A 17160-nucleotide genomic window follows, 5' to 3' on the forward strand; every position below is an offset into this window, starting at 1 on the left:
CTCTTTCTCCACCTGTACTGAGCTGAATCAATGTGTGGTAAAAATGCTGGAGCCGAACGTGTGAATTTCACACACTCTGTGCGTCAGACAAGTAACACCCAAGTTATGACATCAGCAGATTCAGTCCTATTGAAACTGTCAAAGCTGAGAGATGCACCGGATCTGTCTTTTCCTTTCCCTTCCCAAGTCTGGCTTAATGGAAAATCTATGTGACTTCATAGAAAAGCAATTCTGTAGAAAGTAGGAACAAATAAAGGTAAACCATATGGCTGTGACAAGGAGGATTTCAGCTTTGCCACAGTCATATGGAAATGCATGCTTTGTATTCAGCATTCAGATTTGAACCAGTCCACGCCGTTCCTTTAACTGCCATAGCTTTTGATAATGCATTACTTGTTCATCATGTCATAAACCTCAAACTCTTTTTTTTTTTTGTGTGCTGTAGTCTTTGGTAGGGTGATCTGAATGCAGAGACTGTGCAAGTGTGTTTTTTTTTTGTTTTTTTTTAAACATCCACTGTCTGAACTGTATCATTTCATTTATTCTTCATTCAGCATCAGTCCTGCTTTATGCTGATATGTTTCATTGTAGATTCAGAGCTTGGAACACTGGGAAATTGGAATCGTGGAAAAACTTGGCATGATGCAGGGATACAACTTGGATGGGATTTCAGTCTATCTCATTTTAATATGCTCATTTACAAAAGAGGGGTAATTAAGCATAGCTAGTCCACCTTTTATAGAGGTGGGAGCAGTGGTGGGCCATGCATTTGGTACCTGGACCTTCAGTGAGTACCTAAACTACCTCTTAGTACCAACACTATCACGTGGCAATTATAGAAACCATCAAAACTATACAAAAACGCAATATAACAACGCGTGGCATTACAGAGAGAGAGGCATTTCGCATATAGAGGGTGAACTCCATTTTTCTCTGAAGCAAGCTCCAAACCTCTACACTACAACTTCAACTGTGCCACCTACATCATCTGGAGCTCGTATTCACTGATCTGGAAGTGGAGAACAAACCCTTTCCCGGGCTCAGACAAGCTAGCTAGCTTCGGCATTGGCCGACCTCTCCTCATGATGTCTAGCTTTTCTGAAGAATTTATTTTTAGTATGTCTGAGACCAAATAAATTTCTCTTCCTTCGTAGGCGTAAAAAGTCTAACTCAGATGTTTTAATGTGCAGAGTTACAGACATGTTTTGCCAGTTGAACTTGGCTCTAACAGTTTCCTTCTGACCAACCAATCAGAGGACAGAAAAATGCTGATGCTATTCTGGACCAGCTAGCTGGCCCTGTGAGGAGAATATAAAATCTGGTTAAAGGAACAGACTCATTGATAATATTACTCTATGGTAAAAGAGCCAGCAGTACAGACTTTAAGGGGCCTGGGCAGATTAGATTGACATGCCAGCATATAGATGCTGAAATCTGATTGGACAAAAAAATCTAACCTCCACATACAGATACTGGAAGCAGTGCAGCCAAGAGAAACGCTATGAAATAAAGAGAATATACTGTTGGGAATAAATTAATAAAATTTCATAGAACAAATATTATAATCTAGGTTGTAACTGTAGGTCAGTGCTTCTGATAGTGTTTAGACCAGCAGAGAAGGCTTTGCTGGCCCTGACCACCCGCCACTGGGTAGGAGTAAACTACAGCGTTGAATGAAAGCCAGATGGACACTAATGTTGTGTTTCTAGAAGTGTATTATTACAACAGTACTATCATCAGACACTGAGCTAAAGAACAAGAAGTATACATTTTACATGGCATAAGATAATAAGCTATAGTTTCTAACTATATCCCTACAAGGGGGATCAACAAAGCATGTAAAAGTGTGGTCAATAAGAGCAGAGAGTGTTTAATTGCACATATACCAATACAACACACATAACCAACCATGTCACTGCCAGTGCTGTACTGAGAATAAACAATAAACATAATACTACTATCAACTATCAATGGTCTGATCTTCAGTAGTTCAATTCCAGTACAGGATAGTTGAGGTCGAATGATGATCACTGACAGTTTGGCAACGGTCAGTGATTGTATGCCTTAATGGTAGGTATATCTGACCCAGACACTTCCTATCAAATACTGATAAAAAAAAAAGAAAAAAAAAAAGCAAACTTTATTTCCAGAGTGTCAGAGCAAAAATTTGCCACAACAATCGCTGGGCCTTCTGGTACCAATAATGTCTTAAAAATAATCCTTCTCAAAAAAAGTCTTCAAGAATCATGGATAAGAAAAAGCAAAGTAGAGTTTATTGCAGTAAAACCACAATCAACTGAGAGCATACTCATGACATGTCAGAGATGATCTGAAAATCAGTGGCAAAATCTTTTTCATGTATACACATTGTACATCCCTACATAACCATTATATTTGGAAACTCCCCAATTATCTCAAAAACACCCTTCTTCAATACGTCATTCAGGGGTTTGTTTAATCATTCTAATTCCCATTAACTTCAGCCTATTTAGGGTTATATATATATATATACAGTGGGTACGGAAAGTATTCAGACCCCCTTAAATTTTTCACTATTTTTTATTTTGCAGCCATTTGCTAAAATCATTTAAGTTCATTTCTTTTCCTCATGAATGTACACACAGCACCCTATATTGGCAGAAAAACACAGAATTGTTGACACTGTTGCAGATTTATTAAAAAAGAAAAACTGAAATATCACATGGTCCTAAGTATTCAGACCCTTTGCTCAGTATTTAGTAGAAGCCCCCTTTTGCTCTAATACAGCCAGGAGTCTTTTTGGGAAAGATGCAACAAGTCTTTCACACCTGGATTTGGGGATCCTCTGCCATTCCTCCTTGCAGGTCCTCTCCAGTTCTGTCAGGTTGGACGGTAAACGTTGGCGGACAGCCATTTTTAGGTCTCTTCAGAGATGCTCAATTGGGTTTAAGTCATTGCTCTGGCTGGGCCATTCAAGAACAGTCACAGAGTTGTTGTGAAGCCACTCCATCGTTATTTTAGCTGTGTGCTTAGGGTCATTGTCTTGTTGGAAGGTAAACCTTCGGCCCAGTCTGAGGTCCAAAGCACTCTGGAGAAGGTTTTCGTCCAGGATATCCCTGTGCTTGGCCGCATTCATCTTTCCCTTGATTGCAACCAGTAGCCTGTCCCTGCAGCTGAAAAACGCCCCCACAGCATGATGCTGCCACCACCATGCTTCACTGTTGAGACTGTACTGAACAGGTGATGAGCAGTGCCTGGTTTTCTCCACACATACCGCTTAGAATTAAGGCTAAAAAGTTCTATCTTGGTCTCATCCGACCAGAGAATCTTATTTCTCACCATCTTGGAGAACTCCATGCGGGTTTTCATGTGTCCTGCACTGAGGCGAGGCTTCCGTCGGGCCACTCTGCTATAAAGCCCCACTGGTGAAGGGCTGCAGTGATGGTTGACTTTCTACAACTTTCTCCCATCTCCCGACTGCATCTCTGGAGCTCAGCCACAGTGATCTTCGGGTTCTTCTTTACCTCTCTCACCAAGGCTCTTCTCCCCCGATAGCTCAGTTTGGCCGGTCGGCCAGCTCTAGGAATGGTTCTGGTCGTCCCAAACGTCTTCCATTTGAGGATTATGGAGGCCACTGTGCTCTTAGGAACCTTAAGTGCAGCAGAAATTTTTTTGGAACCTTGGCCAGATCTGTGCCTTGCCACAATTCTGTCTCTGAGCTCTTCAGGCAGTTCCTTTGACCTTAATGATTCTCATTTGCTCTGACATGCATTGTGATCTGTAAGGTCTTATATAAACAGGTGTGTGGCTTTCCTAATCAAGTCCAATCAGTATAATCAAAAATTTCTGGACTCAAATGAAGGTGTAGAACCATCTCAAGGATGATCAGAAGAAATGGAGAGCACCTGAGTTAAATATATGAGTGTCACAGCAAAGGGTCTGAATACTTAGGACCATGTGATATTTCAGTTTTTCTTTTTTAATAAATCTGCAAAAAGGTCAACAATTCTGTGTTTTTCTGTCAGTATGGGGTGCTATGTGTACATTCATGAGGAAGAAGAATGAACTTAAATGATTTTAGCAAATGGCTGCAATATAACAAAGAGTGAAAAATTTAAGTGGGTCTGAATACTTTCCGTACCCACTGTATATATAAAAAAAGAGCCGTCTTAATCCTTCAACATCCTTTCCATGTTTATTCAGATCAGGCAATCTGACACACACATTCCTTCTGTCCATGTGGCTTGTTTATTTTTTGCTACTTTTTTTGAAGGAATTATCTTAGTTTTATTATAGTTTATTATAGTTTAGTGACTACATGATTCTGCATATGTGATCAAATTAGTGCTAAAGAATGTTATGTTTATGTTTCATTGATAATGACAGTGTTGTATCATGTTCTAGTATCGGTGTTGAGTCATGTATTAGTGTAGGTGGTCATAATTACAGACCCACCACACCTGTATGTAAGGATCTTACTAGTCAGGCTAAAGATTTTACTAATCTGTCCTATGATTTTCCTTTGTCTGCACATTTATTTAAGTATTATCTCTGTTCTCAAGGCCAGTCTCTCCCAGATCATTTCACTCAGTTACTATGTATTGGTCAAATAAAAATCCAAAACAATCAGTCCCTAGCTGATGTGGGCTGATGCTTCAGTCAAACACAAGAATATGATCTCATTGACTTGACATGGTTGATAGTGTCAGTCGGGTTGTTTGAGTATTTAAAAAAATGTCAATCTTCTGGGATCTCATGCTCAATAATATCTAGAGTTATAACAGAATGGTACAAAAAAAACAAAATGAGTGACAACCAATGAGTGGCAGGTCTACAGACGGGCAGTTCTACGAATGGACAGACTGGTTTAAGCTGACAGGAAATGTAGAGCAGAAAGTGTAATATGTTTCATTTTGAGGTAGGGCTACACAGCAGAAGATCACATTGGGTTCCACGCCTGTCAGTTAAAAACAGGAATCTGAGGCTACAGTGGGCACAGACTCTGAAACTGAACCTAAAATTTGGTCTTATTCAGGTTCCATGGTAGTCTAGTGGTTAGGATGCGGCGCTCTCACTGCTGTGGCCTGCGTTCGATTCCCGGTCAGGGAACCAACCCCAGCCATTAGGGTTGCACAAGCCAGTGCACTCTTAGTGCTGGTCCCAAGCCCAGATAAATGGGGAGGTTTGCGTTAGGAAGGGTAAAAATATGTGCCAAATTGGTTAATGAATACGGATGATTCGCTGAGGCGACCCCTAATGGGAAAAGCCGAGAGAAAGTTTTTACTTGGTCTTATTCATATCTCTCCACATGACTGGTTTCTTCCATAACAGCATAAATGAGATTTTCTTTAAAAATAATAATGTGGTTTGTGCACATGTATTTTAAAATATGTTTTTTACAATATTTATTTAAACTTGTACATTGAAAAGGTATGTAACCAGTCTGGCCTTGAAAGCAATTGTTTAGTTTGCTTAGAAACATTTTCCATTTTATTTTTTTTCTTTCTTGCTTGAGTGTTGGTTTTTACCTTGTCTGATGCCAGACCCACTATTGTACCAAACTCCTAGAGGAGAATCTTCTGCTGGCAAACAAATGACTATTACTATGACATATTTGCTGTTTGCCCCTCTGCTGTCTGAGTTGGTGTTATTGGACTTAGCACCACAAGGACAAAGTAAGAACCAAGGGATTTGTCCAACAAGCTTTGAACACACAGAGAGCTTGAGTCCCGAGTAAAGTAAAATCTGTTTTCTGAACACACAACTGAGACACAAAGACTGTCTACAAAATTTATTACAACTACAAAGAGAACGTGTGGATGCATAATTCATAAACTAGTCTGGTTATGAATGTGGTAATAATGAAAAAAAGGATATTCTATGCACTGATAGTGGTATCAAAATAATAGTGGTTTTAGATTGTGATAATTGTGAGTATAGTCACTCATTCATTAAGAACAATATATTACCAGTGCATGGCATCAGACATCCAAGAGAAGGCCTTATTCAAGAGCAGGGAAGAAAAGACTAATGGGAATAGTCTGATATATGAGACTCGATAGGTGTGATGAGGGAGGATTTGGAAGGGATATAGCTAGATAGTGACATGACATAATCTGTTCCCCTTCATATAGAGACGGCAGCACTCTAAGCCTGCTTTGATGGGCACAAAGCTCAGACAGCCGAACACGCTGGAGATCTGAACCCCAGCTGCGCGTACAGCATCAGAGACGGCCTGACACGCAATGTGGAGATGAACATAATCACCTTATCATAAAACAGCAATAAGGGGAGTATGAGCAGTCATCTATAGAGCATTCTGCCTGCAGCTCACTAAGAGGCTTTGTACATGTGGTTGACTGCATGGCAAATTCGATTGAAAATGAAGAGTTGAAAACATGATGAAAATAATATTATGGAAAAATTCTATATATTCTCAATAAGGGTTTGTTGGAAGCATTTCTTCCAAAACCCAGATGGCACCACCCGAGTGTCAGCCTGTTGCTGCAGCTCCCGTTTCTGTATGAACCCTTTTTTTTTTTTTTTTCTACAGATTTTTGTAGCTATTCAGCACTTTGTGTGTGACTTGTTCGAGTGTATGTGTGTGAATGTGAGCTGCACTATTGACATCATAGTCGCTGGGTTTGTTCTGCATATTTTGTACTTTTTTGGACTTTGTTCACAATTGTGCCTTGGTCCTATTGTTTACACCAGGGATCAGCTGTTAGTATTTCGCAGCATGGCGGTGCTACTCCAGGAAAGACCAGATATTCCCAGCGAGCATAAAGAATAAGATGGGAACCAAGCTGGTGATCTGTGTCAGGAGACGTTACAGACCAACTCTCCCTTCCATCACCATGGGGAATGTGAGTCTTTTATCCAACAAGATGGATAAGCTAGCAACAGAGGGAATTCTGGGAGTGTAGCATCATGCTGCTTACGGAGCCATGGCTAACCAAGCTAACACCGGATACAACCGTGGCTCTGTACGGATATTAACTAGGAGGGGGGCTGGCAGTATTTGTGAATAATAGATGTCACATCACTATCGAAGAGCTAACCTGCTATAAGGACATTGAGATGTTAGCCACTAGCATGAGACCATAATATCTGCCCAGGGAATTCTCACATGCTTTAGCGATAGCTGTATATGTTCCCCCTTTGCTGCTGGTAAATCGGCATGCGATGTTCTGCATTCAGTTGTTAACAGGCTGTTAACACAGAGTCCAAATGACCTTCTCATTATCTCTGGAGATTTTAATCATGTGAGATACTGAAAGATTGTTTTGATACAACGGTGTGGGAGGAATTGTGCAGTTCAAATAGGGAAGATATTGTCAATTTAACAGACTGAATAACGTTTTATGTCAACTTCTGTGTGGCGAATACTGTACCCACCAGGACTGTACTGTGTTTTCTCAACAACAAGCCATAGATTAACCCTGATGTAATGACTCTCCTTAAAGAGAATTGGGTTTTTAAATCAAGAAACAAAGAGGTGCTGAAAACTATCAGATAAAACTGAGAAAGAAGTTCACAGAGAACAATGTCAGTGATGTGTGGAAGGGGTTCAAAACTATCACTGATCATAAGGAGCCCAGCTCTCAGACTAAGGGTAATTAGAAGTGGGTGAATGATCTGAATCTATTCTTTAACAAGTTTGATCACCTAACCACCCCTGCCCCCATCCAGTGTCCCTGTTGCAACCCTCCTTCTCTGCTTTCACAGCAAGCTGCTGACCTCACATCTGATGAAGACAATGGAGAGGGTGGTGCTTACTCATCCCCGACCTCTGGTGAGCCCATCAATGGATCCACTACAGTTTGCCTACCAGCCAGGCATAGGAGTGTCATCTTCCTTCTTAATAGGGCTTTTTTTTACACCTGAAAAAGCCTGAAGCACAGTAAAAGTCATGTTTTTTAACTTCTTTAGTGTTTTTACACCAACCAACCTGCACCTTTGAGGGATAATCTGTTGTACATGGGAGGGAACCATCATCTATCTGCCTGGATACTTGATTACCTCACAAACCAACCACAGTATGTGAGGACTATTGACTGTGAGTCTGACATGGTTGTCTGCAACACAAAAGCCTCTCAGAAAATGGTCCTGGCTCTGTATACACTTCAGACTTTATGTTCAGCTTAGCAACCCTACACCTGCAGAAGTTCTCTGATGACTCTGCTATTGTTGGCTTGATCACAGATGATGATGACAGGGAGTACCGAGGACTGATCCAGAACTTTGTGGGCTGGTGCCAATGGAGCTGCTTCTAGATAAATACAAGGATGACCAAAGAACTGTTGGTGGATTTCCACACAAACACTACTCACTTTAGCCAGTGAACAGTCAGGGAAAGCACATTGAGAGAGTGGACTCTCATAAATACCTGGGTGTTCATCTGAACAGCAACCTGGACTTGACAGAAAACACAGATGCCATTTGTAAAAAAGGACAGAGCAGACTCTTTCTGCTGAGGAGACTAAGGTCTTTTAGAGTGCAGGGAGAGCTACTGAAGACCTTTTTGACTCTGTGGTGGCCTCAGCCATGTTCTGTTGAGTGGTCTGCTGGTGCAGCAGCATCTCTAATGCAGACAGGAAGAGACTGGACAAGTTGATCAGGAAGGCCAGCTCAGTCTTGGGGATCCCACTGGACAATGTACAGGATGTGTAAGAAAGGAGGATGGTAGCTAAACTATCATCATTGCTGGAGAACGACTTTCACCCCCTGTATGAAACAGTTTAATCTCTGAGTAGCTCCTTCAGTGACAGACTGTTACATCCCAAGTGTCTGAACAAGCAATACAGAAAGTCTTTTCTTTTGCCTGCTGCTATTAGACTGTACAATCAGAGCTACTCCCAGTGAACCAGTCACCATAATACACACTGTTAATACTGCTTTTTAAACTGTGCAATAATAATAAAAAAATTTTGTGCAATAATACAATTTTAGTATTTTTTTTTTTGTTGTAATTATACACTGTACTGTATATATTTTTATTATGTAACATAGAAATTTTCCCACTGTGGGACAAATAAAGGTATATCTTAATTTATCTTCATCGATATTTTTTTATTTTGTGGACTCATAAAGGCACAATACGAATCAATCAGATATGAGTCTGTGAGCTTAACAACACAGAAGGTTGGAGTTTCTTTGATTTATATGCTGAGGGTACTTTATTTTTGGTTGTGGTAAAAACTATCCTAGTTTTAAAGCCCCTGCATTAATGAGTGGTCAGGTCCCTTGATGGCTGTAGTAGTTGGCAAGAAGTGCTGAGTGAGCGTATGAAACTCCGGCCGAATCTCTCTGAAATATTTCATGCTGGAGCTGGAAGGAAAGGATCGGAATGCTCAGCTACAGCTCCGCGGGCTTCGCCTGAGCAACGGCTCAACAAGCCTTTTGTGCCAGACTCTTTTCAACGCGAGGCATCTCCGACCACAGTGAAGCCAATTAGAGCTGTGTTCTTGAAAGAGCAGCAATTATTCTTTCGCATGACATGCATGGCTCCTCACGTTCCACCCATTATTATCTCCTGGCTCCCCCTCTGTGAGAACCTGGCAAACTGTTCATGCATCCTGACTCCTTCGAGCTTCACTGAGCCTGGCTGTCCAACACTGCAGTCTGACGCCGACAGGGCAGAGCTAAAATAGTGCATAGAATAAAAGCGTGCGGGCGAGCACGGCAATGAAAGTGCTGGTTTCAATCATAGCCCCCTGCTTACTCGCCAACGATGTCTCATTCAAATGCACAGTAATTGCTTGTCTAATGTCAGAGCACAAAAGCATCAGTGCATTGAAGAGGTCAAGGAACGAGGCTCAAATGAGCTGCTGCCGTTCTAATCTGAAGTTGGAGGTGTTTTGTGGTGACCATTAGTAAGGCACGAACTAAGGACTATGTAAATCACCTCTGAAAACTCACAGGAGAAAGGCTATCATTAAAACAAGCCATGAATAGATATTGCAATGAGAGAGGCCATAATAAGCTTTGTCCAGGCTTGTGCGTTACTCTGCATGGATAATCGCTGTGGCAATTATAAGTCACTGTAGGAGGTTCTCCAGTACAGCCCTGGGAGCCTTATCCACCACAGGCACACACTCCCCGTGGCCCCTGTATTCCATAAACTCATATAAGCAGACAGATTTGGTGCTGGGGGTGGAGGTCTCCTGTGTTGAGACAGCTGTGGAAAAGGCAAAACAGGCTGTTGTGGAAAGTACATCTCTGTACATCAATTTCTATGAATCAGTGAGATTCAGCACATTCCGAGGACAATTTCTGATTCATTCTAATTGAAAATCTCCTTCCTGCTTTTTAGATAAATACGAAGACAACCTAGAAACCTTTAATACTTTTTATAATTTTTTTTTGAGGAAAGTTAATTGATTATAATACACAGAGTTCATAACAAAAGTAAAGCACTTCTTGTGTAAAGTTGTCTTGTTTTGTGTGTGGTACAGGAGTAAAAAACTTTCATGAGCAGTTTGCTCCTTTCTTCTGGGCCTGAGACATCTTGCTGACTTTAAAATTTGTAGATGCTACACTATCCCTCTGGCCGAGCACTAATCCCAGTGAGGCAACGCTGGAGTCTTCGGATTTGTGAATACACACACCCACGCAGTCTCGCCTCTTTGACCTGCCCGAGCCGCCGTTCTATAGAGATGCCTCTCCTCAAAATGCGAGTTGCTCTAGCCAGTGGCTCTGACCCTGAAACCCAATCATAGGCAACACAGAGCAACAAACCATTCCCAGGGCTGTCATCTACAATAGACACACAACCACAAGACATTGTTTTACAGCGCTGTCGTGATAATCAATAAGAGACTCACCAGCTCCAAGGTCCTGCTGTGGCACATTTCCCATTCACTTTCTCTCTCTCTCTCTCTCTCTCTCTCTCTCTCTCTCTCTCTCTCTCTCTCTCTCTCTCACACACACACACACACACACACACACACACACACACACACACACACTCCCTTCCTCACTGACTCCCACTTTCTCTAGAGACAATGGGCTCAAATAAATTGATTTGATGGTATTGCTGATGTCGGATAACGTGAAAAAGCCCAGTGGAAGCTGTCAACAAGGACCCAATCAATCACTGTGCCACCAGTGTATTTATCTGCCCCCCTCCCCAATGCAATAGTGCTCTACAGAAATAACTGTTTATTAGAAAGACTAATCTAGTTCAGAGGGCCCGTTCGCACGCCGACCACGGCTCTGGCGGCGCGAGGAGATGGAACACGTTCGTCGGCCATCGCTCCACAAGACGGATAGCTTGAAACACTTAGATAAGAGAGACAGTGCAAAATAAGTCCCAGGCATCTCGCTGACACAAAATAGAGTAGCACCAGCCAGGCCTGTCATACCACAGCTCAAATAAATTGATGCTCAGCCTGTCCAATGGGGCTGCTAATTGTGTCTTCTTTTACCTGGAAGGTTTTGTCAGCGTGCATCTGTCATTTATGACATCTGTGAAATGACAGTCTTCCAGGTGTGGAGAGAGGCGGATGCCGGGTCACAGACGCCATGGCATGGTGACAAGGGATGTGCTCGCTCCCAGACATCACTTCATTAATTTCGAGCTAAGATGTAAATCCCAGTGGCTGTTTGTTTAAGCCTGACTTCTTTCTTGTTTTGCTGAAGTGTGAGTGGGACAGACTTCTTGCTCCCGCTGGGTTTGATCCCACGCCGTCTGCTGATGCAGGGACTTGAACACACTTCTGCTGAAATCCCAGTTTCATAACGTGGCATCGCCAAACCCAATAAAAGCTGCTTTCTCCATTGTTTGCTCAGGATGGTCTAGAAATAGGGAGAAATCTGTGGCTGATGATGAAATGTGACACAAAATTGCTTTACATCAGAGACTGATGACCTGAATACACAGTAGTCTTAAGATGCAAATGTAAACAGAGTTACATCAGGAACAGAAAGCATATCTTGGAACTTGATTCGGTCTGATGCATTTGGCTTTTATTTACACTACCAGTCACACTTGAGTGATACAAAATGTAGCATACAAACCTTTTTTTTTTTGTTTTAGTAGTGTATATTTCAGCTATTAACTTATTTCTGCTGAAAGAGTTGCCGAATGTTACACTACATGTTTATTGTATTGCATGATAGCACTGTAACTGTATGCAACCAACTATCTAGCACTAAAGATTAGCCCTACATAGCAAACTATTACAGCATATTAGGTCTTTTGGGAATGTTGCCCTCTGGAACACTGACAGTGGGTTGCAAGTGCCTGCTGCAATAATACATGACAAATAAAATAAGTATTGTGAAAGTCTTTGGTACACAAAATTAGTATGCTTTTTCTATTTTTATTATGAAATTTACAGTTAAGATACTAACAGTGATAGACTAAAGATACAGTATATGGATTAAAGTACTGGGGCACCTGACTTTTTCACAAAATTGGAGGCACACAACTGTGTACCATGTCTTTGGACGTGGTAGCATTACATTTTTATCTTCATTAGACACAAGAGACCAAAACTGTTTTACCATGACAATTTTCCTGTGCACAAAGCCAGATAAATAATGTTTAGGTTTAAATGGGTTGGAGTAAAAGGACCTGAGTGGCCTGCTATAGAGCACTGACCTCAACCCTACCGAACACCTTTGGGATGAATTGGAATGCTGACTGCACTCCAGGCCTCCACACCCTACATCAAACTTTACTAATGCCTTTGTGGCTGAATGAGCACAAATCTCCAGACTTCAAAATCTAGTGGAACATCTTTCCAGAAGAGTGGAGGCTATTGTAACAGCAAATGGGGAATAAATGTGGAATGGGATGTTCAAAACGCACATATGAATCTTATGCTCCATTTAGTGTATGTATTAAAAATGGAAAAACATTTTTTGTTTTAAATATTCTGCAAATGCCTATATGTATTTATAAAACGATGATATTATTAATAATACATCATAATTCATTTACTATAAGGGTTACAAACAAAAAATCCTACAATACATGTGTGCAACAAGGGTTAACTTTAAGGGAAATGCTTAGACAGCAAATAAGCCTTACATGACAAATTATATAGACCTTTAAATGTTTGTACACTTTATTCCAAAAGACTGCTTTCAATGTATCCTTGATATTTATTGACACAGAAGTCATGAGATGGTTGACTTTGTGGAGACTTTGTGTTATAATACTCTCATGTGTGATATGTATAATGTTAGCGGCGGTTGTGTAAAACTCTGCAGTTAAACATACGAGATTAACAAAACCAAATCGCTATTAAACAGGAGCAGTGTAAGACATACTAGGACACTGTATGTACCTAGGGTTGTTGATTACTAGAGAGGTTCCTACTGTATGTCTTTCTCTATTTGGATTTAGGGAAAAGTAAACCGAAAGCATATTTTTTCAATATTTCTGCCCACTATAAATTCTAACAAATTAGTTTGTATAAACAAACACTTGCTCCCTTGCACAAACACAATAACACTTAGCAGGCAGTTAATGCAGATGAATGAGTGTAAATTCACCGCTCACATTCACCTAAATCAAATGTTTTCTTCTTTTCAGTTTGTACTGTATCTTTACTGTTTATTGACATGAAAGTGAAATCCTCTTCCTCTTTTAATTTTTTGTTTGCTGCATCATATTTAATCTCAATCCTGGGGAACACCTCTAGTGTCAGCCAGACAGAATCTTTCAGCAAATAGCAAATAAATAAATAAAACAAAAAGAATGGTTCTCCTCCTAGCAGCATCTGTGTCCTAGTTGTATTTGTGCCTGTTCAGTGCACATTCACTGTATTATTTGTCATGTACTATTTGTATTAGTTGTCATGTCTTCATACTAGGTTATGGTGAAGTTAGCTATTAATAAAAAGCTATATAATTCATGATAGGCTTGAAAAGATAATCTAGCTACAGCCCACATTCGTTAGCCCACTAATTTATCTGTAGGTATCTGTATCATGTCCGTGAAGGTGCCTTATTGAACTTTTCAAAATGACCATTACCCCACTGATAAGCCGATTCATGTTGTGTGATGTATGAATGTAATCTGCAGCAGTATTTTTTTTTAAGTATTTATTCAATGTTTCAGATCTTAATGCAGAGATCCCCACATCACACCTTCCATTTTTTTCTGTAACATTTAGAGGTCTGCATTTGGCTGTGGACAAGGTTGGACTGACATTTTATATCATTTTAAACAATTACGCTTAATTTTTGTTCTAGCCTGTGTAATTGCGCATAATGTTTGAGAGCATCGCATGCACATTTTTTTTTTTAATTTATTTATAGAGGAGGATAAAGGAGGAGGGATGTAGGAGAGATGGAAAGAGAAAAAGAAAGAGAGAGAGACGAGAGAGAGAGAGAGAGAGAGAGAGAGAGAGAGAGAGAGAGAGAGAGAGAGAGAGAGAGAGACAGATGGAGGGATGTAGTGGGATGGTGGTAAATGGTGCTTCATTTTGTAGTAATTTACAAATCGCTGAGTGGAAACAAAATTAGATTAAGAGCATGCGTTGAAGTGGACCAGCTAAACATCACTATTAATTATTCGTTTGTCAGGGGGAAAGGGGCATTTGTTTTCAATGGCAGAAGGAGAAACATTGACTGTGTAGTTGGTCTGAATTGGGTAAAGTCATTTCTCAAATGAGCAAAGTTAGAGGCCCAATTAAAAAAAAAGAAAAAGAAAAAAGAGCATTTTCTGATGTTCATTCATGTCTACATAAGCAGTCACTTTTAATCCACTGATATATGATATACATCAAATTATTATTAAAGCTATTATTAAAAAGAAACAAATGAAATAATATTTAAAGTATATATATATATATATATATATATATATATATATATATATATATATATATATATATATATATATATATATATATATATATACATATTCACTATTACTGATGTTCTCCTCTCAGACAGTGTAAGATATTACACAGGTTTAAAGAAAAAAAATCCTCCTCTGATGTTTTGTCATTCTCAGATTCTGAGATGCTTCACAGTGCTAAAAGTCGCTGGGAAACTCACTGCAGCTGTCAGAGAGATGGAGATTTCATGCTGACAGTGTGGTGAACTTCTCCGCAGTTAAAGAAGCACAGTGTTGGACTGTCCAATTCCAGTATCAGCTCAGCTCATTAAGGCCCAGTAGTGCAGTGAGTCGATGGGGGATGTGGGAAGAAGAGGGCATCTAGCTATTCCTAAGCGTGGGCATCCGGAGGGGCATCTGGCAGGGTGATGCCCCGGGTCAGGCTATCTGTGGATGGAGCACCACGTGGACGTGATGCTGTCTGCCGCCGACAGCTCATCATTTATCATTGCAGAGCTGCAGACGTCAGGTGAGCGCGTGATTAATTTCACTTTACCACTTTCAGAAATAAGCACTATAAATCATCTTAAGCTCCCTGCACAAGATATTCGGCAGCAGCCACATGACAAATCTTTACCGCATTCCGTACCACCTCTGGTAGCCCATGTAATGTTTTGGAGCCTGCCACATGGTTTTGGTAAAAAAATTAAAATAAAATGAATAATAATAATAATAAAAATAATAAAATGATGGGCAGGCTGATAAAGTGACAGCAACAGATCCCAATGATTAATAAAACATGACGGCTTCAGTTAGAGCAATCGGAAAACTGGAAGAAAAGCACGTACAAGGATTTGAAAACATTTTTGCTATTTATTTTCACAGATGTGTCCATCCATCTGTTTCTGGTGGGTGTAGGAGGGGTCCCGTGCTGATAACGTGGATGGAAGTGAGATATAAAACAGACTTTCCTAGCTTCAGATTGACAGAATGCACTTTTCAAGTGCTCAAATTTTATACTGATTATTTGTGAATATGTGGCAGTTTGCCAACCTGTCTGCCATGTCAGTAACAGTTTTAAAAAAAAACTCTAATTGCACGGGCTCTAGTCACATTTCCCTTCTTTTTCGGTGAATACCAAAATGGGCACATTTTTTCTCCCGCCCACATATTGGGTGAAATTAATCATCTCTAGGCTATACCCATCACCCCCTTCCAGTTCTGATGGCAGTCTGTTTAATTTAGTTAAGTAATGACTTTCAAATCCAACTTAAATCACTGTAAAATGAACACATGTAAGGAGTTCTTCATGTGCTAATCGATTCATTTGATGCAAATTTTCCTGTCTTGTGCCGTATCTCTAAATCTGCTGTCTGTATGAAGGGATAAAGCTTACAGATGATAATAAAGTTTGCCATATTTAATGGCTTAATATGAAGTCTGAATTTTGCCATTTAAATATAAAACTCTACTTACTATGTACTACCCTTGTCCAGTGTTCCTCTTTACAATTTCTCTCCCCTGAGACATGGTCTGTTTCCAAAAACATGTTTCACTCCCAAACACCGCAGGATGTTTGTCTCTCATGAGCTCGACAAATGCTGCACAATCAGGGCTCCCTAGCTGCTAAACTATGCCTACAACAGTCAATTGGCCTCAGAGGAAAAGTGAAACTAATTGATTACAAGCATGTGGTCGTCAAGCAAATGTTTAAGAAAACCTGAAATCACATTTATCATGCATGGAGATAGAAATAAAACAGGTCTAAGATATTTCTTTTGTTCTTTTCTTATAATGCTAGAGGGTACAGCGATATACAGTGAGGAAAATAAGTATTTGAACACCCTGCTATTTTGCAAGTTCTCCCACTAAGAAATCATGGAGGGGTCTGAAATTGTCATCGTAGGTGCATGTCCACTGTGGGAGACATAATCTAAAAAAAAAAATCCAGAAATCACAATGTATGATTTTTTTACTATTTATTTGTATGATACAGCTGCAAATAAGTATTTGAACACCTGAGAAAGTCAATGTTAATATTTGGTACAGTAGCCTTTGTTTGCAATTACAGAGGTCAAACGTTTCCTGTAGTTTTTCACCAGGTTTGCACACACTGCAGGAGGGATTTTGGCACACTCCTTCACACAGATCTTCTCTAGTTCAGTCAGGTTTCTGGCCTGTCGCTGAGAAACACGGAGTTTGAGCTCCCTCCAAAGATTCTCTATTGGGTTTAGGTCTGGAGACTGGCTAGGCCATGCCAGAACCTTGATATGCTTCTTACAAAGCCACTCCTTGGTTATACTGGCTGTGTGCTTCGGGTCATTGTCATGTTGGAAGACCCAGCCTCGACCCATCTTCAATGCTCTAACTGAGGGAAGGAGGTT

This window comes from Silurus aristotelis (genome assembly GCF_946808225.1).
Source record: "Silurus aristotelis genome assembly, chromosome: 14".
Lineage (NCBI taxonomy): Eukaryota > Metazoa > Chordata > Actinopteri > Siluriformes > Siluridae > Silurus > Silurus aristotelis.